Source organism: Cucurbita maxima, unplaced genomic scaffold (assembly GCF_002738345.1).
Source record: "Cucurbita maxima cultivar Rimu unplaced genomic scaffold, Cmax_1.0 Cma_Scf00124, whole genome shotgun sequence".
Taxonomy (NCBI): Eukaryota; Viridiplantae; Streptophyta; class Magnoliopsida; order Cucurbitales; family Cucurbitaceae; genus Cucurbita; species Cucurbita maxima.
In genome coordinates, this window is record NW_019272140.1 from 184229 (window position 1) to 189945 (window position 5717).

General features: G+C 36.8%; 1 non-coding gene across 1 annotated transcript; it reads right to left on the bottom strand.

Annotated features, from left to right (window-relative positions):
- Positions 1-2776: 2776 nt before the first annotated feature.
- Positions 2777-2848, bottom strand: TRNAP-UGG. The gene has a single exon. It is a non-coding gene; the product is annotated as a tRNA-Pro (tRNA).
- Positions 2849-5717: the final 2869 nt, after the last annotated feature.

A 5717-nucleotide genomic window follows, 5' to 3' on the forward strand; every position in this document is an offset into this window, starting at 1 on the left:
TCTTTCAGCTGAAAGTGTGACTGTTGAGTATGGATAAGCGAACCTCTTGGTTTGGGGGAAACCGGAGATGTTGGCTAAGAAAGCTAAGCAGGCAAGTACAGGACGGACAAAATGCACATAAAAATTGATTGACATGATCCCTCTCCCTCTTAGTTTGGCTAGTTGGCTAGTTACACGATAAGCAGGAAAGCATACCAGGCAAGGAAAGAAAGGCTGCTCGATCTCCTGTAAGGCCAACCCTCAACGGCGAGCTCACCAGGCAATGCTATAAGTTCAATAGAAGTCCAAGGTTTCGTCTACTACGGACCTGGAAGCTCTTGGAGGAGCTAACATGAAATGAGAAATACATTCGATTACGACAGCTAATAGATAGCGAACTTTTTGATAGAAACTGATTGATCCCTTGGCTCCGGCAAGAAAAGGAAAAGGTAGTCGTAATCCTACCTTTTCCGTCGGACGAGAGGAAAGTTTGAGCTGAAAGATTGAATCACACTTGGTAAGAAAGGCGGGCTTAGCAGTTTTCTCCAAACGTATAAACAAAAAGAAGATACGGATACACATACATTTTCGAATGGAAGAACCTAGCTGAACCAGATCAAGGGTCCTAACCTAGTTCGACTGACCTTCTTTGGCTAGCCCCCGCCACTTGTAACGAGGTCAACCCGTATGTGCTTTTTCTTTTCGTTTAGTGAGATAGCTGACCAGCTCTTTCAGCTCATAGCAGCAGTATGAAAAGCGGAATCCTCATCCTGAGTCGAGTCCACATTGCCATACGAATTGTCATCTGCCAAACCAAGGGCTTCTATTTTTTCTTTAATGAAAGCGGATTTAACAGTTTCGATAAAACCAACCTCTTTTAAAGAAGGAGTCGCTCTACCTTGATCACCGTGGACATACGCATCTCCCTCTTTAAATTTTCCTACCATGAAAAGGAAAGTTCCCTCACGATAGGGCCTCCCAGCTGTCGAACGTCTTTCGATCAATCGAGAGAGGTATAGAATAGTACAACAAACCAACAAGACAAGAATGGACTCATAAGATGGGCGGTCAGAGAATCGATTTCATTTGTGTTATCCGCCAAAGAAAAGATCAAGGAATTCTCTATACACGGCTAAGAGATGACTATATTGTTTTACATCCTGAATAAAGTACCGTAGCCAAGCGAAGCTTTTGAAACTGAAAGCGTGTATAACTCAGATCCATTTTCTCTTCGATTCGTAAACTTCAGATCTAATCTTACTTTCGTCTCCGGGTGACTGAGAGAGAATTTGGGCCTGGCGTGCAACTGGTTCGGTCAACAACAAGGTACAAAGCGGATTGATTAAATGGGCTTGAAGTTCCATTATCGTTAGGTCGAAGATCTCTACTAGGTTTAGTGCACTTTGGTAGTTGCGAATGTTGCAAGAGCTCGCTTTCGACTTTCTACCTCGGCGTTTTGTGCCCAGTTCTGGTTCAGGAAAGGGTATGATCTCTTTCATTGGAGCACATTGATGCCGATGACTTCAGGCTATTCAAATAGCATGACTAAGTCATACTCGGAATTTCTTTTTCATAAATCTGTCTGATGATTTATAAGGTAAGGGATTTTAAAAGACAAAAGAATGACAATTTCTTTTTCATAAACCTGCCTGATGATTAATAAGTCACACTCGAACACACTCGAAGCTTTTGAAAATGAAAGCGTGTATAACTCAGATCCATTTTCTCTTCGATTCGTAAACTTCAGATCTGATCTTACTTTCGTCTTCGGGTGACTGAGAGAGAATTTGGGCCTAGCGTGCAACTAGTTCGATCAACAATAAGATACAAAGCGAATTGATTAAATGGGCTTGAAGTTCCATTCTCGTTAGGTCGAAGATCTCTACTAGGTTTAGTGCACTTTGGTAGTTGCGGAAAGGGTCTGATCTCTTTCATTGGAGCACATTGATGCTGAAGGTTTAGTGCACTTTGGTAGTTGCGGAAAGGGTCTGATCTCTTTCATTGGAGCACATTGATGCTGAAGGAGTCTTCGAAATTGGTAGTTGCGGAAAGGGTCTGATCTCTTTCATTGGAGCACATTGATGCTGAAGGAGTCTTCGAAATCGGTGGAGTGATGACTTCAGGCTATTCAAATAGCTGACTAACACTAGACCAAATGCCTTTATAGTAGAAAGGATCACACCTGAAACGATAATTATTTTAGTACTTTTTTTTCTTNGATGCCGATGACTTCAGGCTATTCAAATAGCATGACTAAGTCATACTCGGAATTTCTTTTTCATAAACCTGCCTGATGATTAATAAGTCACACTCGAACACACTCGAAGCTTTTGAAAATGAAAGCGTGTATAACTCAGATCCATTTTCTCTTCGATTCGTAAACTTCAGATCTGATCTTACTTTCGTCTTCGGGTGACTGAGAGAGAATTTGGGCCTAGCGTGCAACTAGTTCGATCAACAATAAGATACAAAGCGAATTGATTAAATGGGCTTGAAGTTCCATTCTCGTTAGGTCGAAGATCTCTACTAGGTTTAGTGCACTTTGGTAGTTGCGGAAAGGGTCTGATCTCTTTCATTGGAGCACATTGATGCTGAAGGGAGTCTTCGAAATCGGTGGAGTGATGACTTCAGGCTATTCAAATAGCTGACTAACACTAGACCAAATGCCTTTATAGTAGAAAGGATCACACCTGAAACGATAATTATTTTAGTACTTTTTTTTCTGACCAAATGCCTTTATAGTAGAAAGGATCACACCTGAAACGATAATTATTTTAGTACTTTTTTTTCTTTTGGAGGGTCATTTCGAGAATCGAACTCGAGACCTCTTGCACCCAAAGCAAGAATCATACCACTAGACCAAATGCCCTTAGTATAGATTTTAAAAGACAAAAGAATGACAATTTCTTTTTCATAAACCTGATAATTAATTATTTTAGTGCTTTTTTTCTTTTGGACAACCTCTTGCACCCAAAGCAATAATCATACTACTAGACCAAATGCCCTTAGTATGGACTATATATTATGTTTTTTATGGAATGTATCATCATTATTTTATTTATTTTCTTTGTTAATGAAATCCATGAAAAATAATCATTATTATTATATCTTTTAGACTAGACCGCTGTTAAATTATTTACATAGGGTTTGCAACAATTACTGTATTGAGAAGAAAATAATGTAAGTTTTAGTTTGATAGTTCCATTTGAGACACATATCGCGGAATACACAAGTAAAGAAAATATCGAAAGTTAGGATTTGGGTAGGCATGCCTATTGAAAGTGGAAAAGATAAAATGATATTAAAAAAGAGCATCATCATAGTTTTAGTTTTAAGATGGAAGAATATACACTATGGTGTTTGAATTGTTTTCTTTGAGGCTCATTCTTTTGAGAATTGAACTCGGGACCTCTCGCACCCTATGCGAGAATCATACCACTAGACCAAATGCCCTTTCTAAAAAATTGCAACATTTTTAACTCCTCAGTATATTTTTTTCTCTCAAGTTTGAAATCTATTTTCTTGAGCGGTTGTTGGACTATAAAACAAAAAGTTGATGGTCTAGTATGCAAGTTTTCAAATAAACTACAACCCAACAAATGAATCAAACTAATCCGTTTGGGTTGGGTTGGATTTATTCGGCTCAGTTCATCAGTTTGTTTGATTTAATTCTTCTATTTTGCTTCCTATGACAAGAAAATGAAGTTGTATTGAATGTAAGATAGTTTGATTTATGACAAACTCATATGAAATATAATTGCATTAATAGTACTAAGAGTTGGAGTCAAATATTTCATGAACTTAAGTGCAACTCATGTTTTATTAAAGACGAGATGAAATTTAGTTAAGTAACTGGAACTTTAAATTTTCAATTACTCTATGTTAGTTGCTATCTTTAGGATTGACTAATTGGACACGAGTTCTTGGATTTTGGGGATTGTTTTATGTAATTTTCAACTACAACTTATGTTTTCAAAGTTATAGGAAATAATTTAGGTAGTGGTTGTATATTATGGATGAACACTAGAGTTTCTATCCCATTCACCACAACTACTCTAGTTTTTGTTTGAAGGCTATAATTGTCATCTATGTTGTATGACAATAAAATTTGTTTCGATGAAATTTTAGTTAAAGTTGCATATTTTACTTCTTGCGAGTAAAAAATTTGTTTCTTAGCATAATATGAATTTAGTTGAAGAGTTATTAGGAATAAGATGGAGAAAGAAATTTTCTTTAAAATAATAAACAGACTCAAGTTCATCTTTGTTATTGTCAAATTGTGATTTTGCAAAAAACTTAACTAATATGAAATATCAAGGTAAACCAAGAATATATCCTGCACGTCATTCAAGATGACAATAAAATGGAGTTAAATTGAACGTAGTTTTAGTTTCATGTTTGGTAGGTTCAATATGAAGCATAATTGTCTTAATGATATTAAAAAGAAATTCGTGTTTTGTTAGAAGAGACCAACTTCATTTAAGGTACTAGGAGTTTAAACTACTTCCATTCTAATTTCAATCACTTCACAATGATAACAAATTTAAGGTTGGCTAATTGAACATCAATTATCAACTTTAGGTTATAATTTAGGTAGTAGCCATTATAATATTAATGAGTATAAGACTTACAATTTACCATGGACCATATGTCTTATAGTTAAATGAATATATATATATTATGCATGTCGAGGTCTGGATAAAGCACAAAGTAGTAAGGAATACCATTGTCAACTCTAGAGCCACCCACAACATGATGGAGACCGATGCAAAATATTTTAACATCCTTTGGCATCAAGATACAGGAAAGATGAACGCCGTCAAATTGGAAGCTTTGTCTGTCTTAAGAGTCACAATGAGAACTCTAATCAAGCTAGAGCCTTGGACTAGGAAAATTGTTTAGTGATAGTTGAAATGGATGACTTCGACGTCGTGTCAGGAATGAACGTCCTGCTGAAACACAAAGTCATTTACATGCCCCTAGCAAAATGTCTAGCAGTAACGGAGTCTAACCCGACGATCATTCAGAAAAACATCCATCAACCAAGAGAGTTGAAAATGATGTCGATACAACAGTTGAAAAATAATCATAGCCATGATGAATCTACGCTTTCTGCTATTGTTGTAATTGAAAAGGGGAGCTCGAGTGCGCCAATCTCAATAGAAACCTTGTTGCCACTACATTAACACCACGACGCGAAACAAGGTCAGATAATGGATTTATCCCCACCAAGAGAGACAAAAACAAGGTCAGATACTAAAGAAGGGAGACAAAAACAAACCATTGAAGCAACACATGTTCACACATAAATATCATCTAGACTGATGTAGAGAAGGGTCAGTCGGAAGCGTCAACCACAATAATTTCAAGAAAAATAAAGAGTTCATATAAGTTAAGGTTAGATCAACTTCGAGTTCAAAGCAACAAAACCAAAGACTGGTGTGAAAATACTATGGACTAGTTAAAGTTATCCGTAAGATTATGAAGACATCATATAGAATCTAATTGCTCTTATGGATGCGGACTAACCTTGTTGTCCACGTTAGTAACTTGAAACGTTATTATTTCGACAAAGAAGACATCAAGCAGAAGTCGATGATATGACGTCATACAATTAAGAAAAAGTTTTAAGCGAAGAAAGTAGGAAAGACACGAACAGAGAAGACATGAAGACTCAACAAACCTTACTTTTCAACAGCACCTAGTAGGTTGGAAGAGACTCCTCATTATGAGATCAG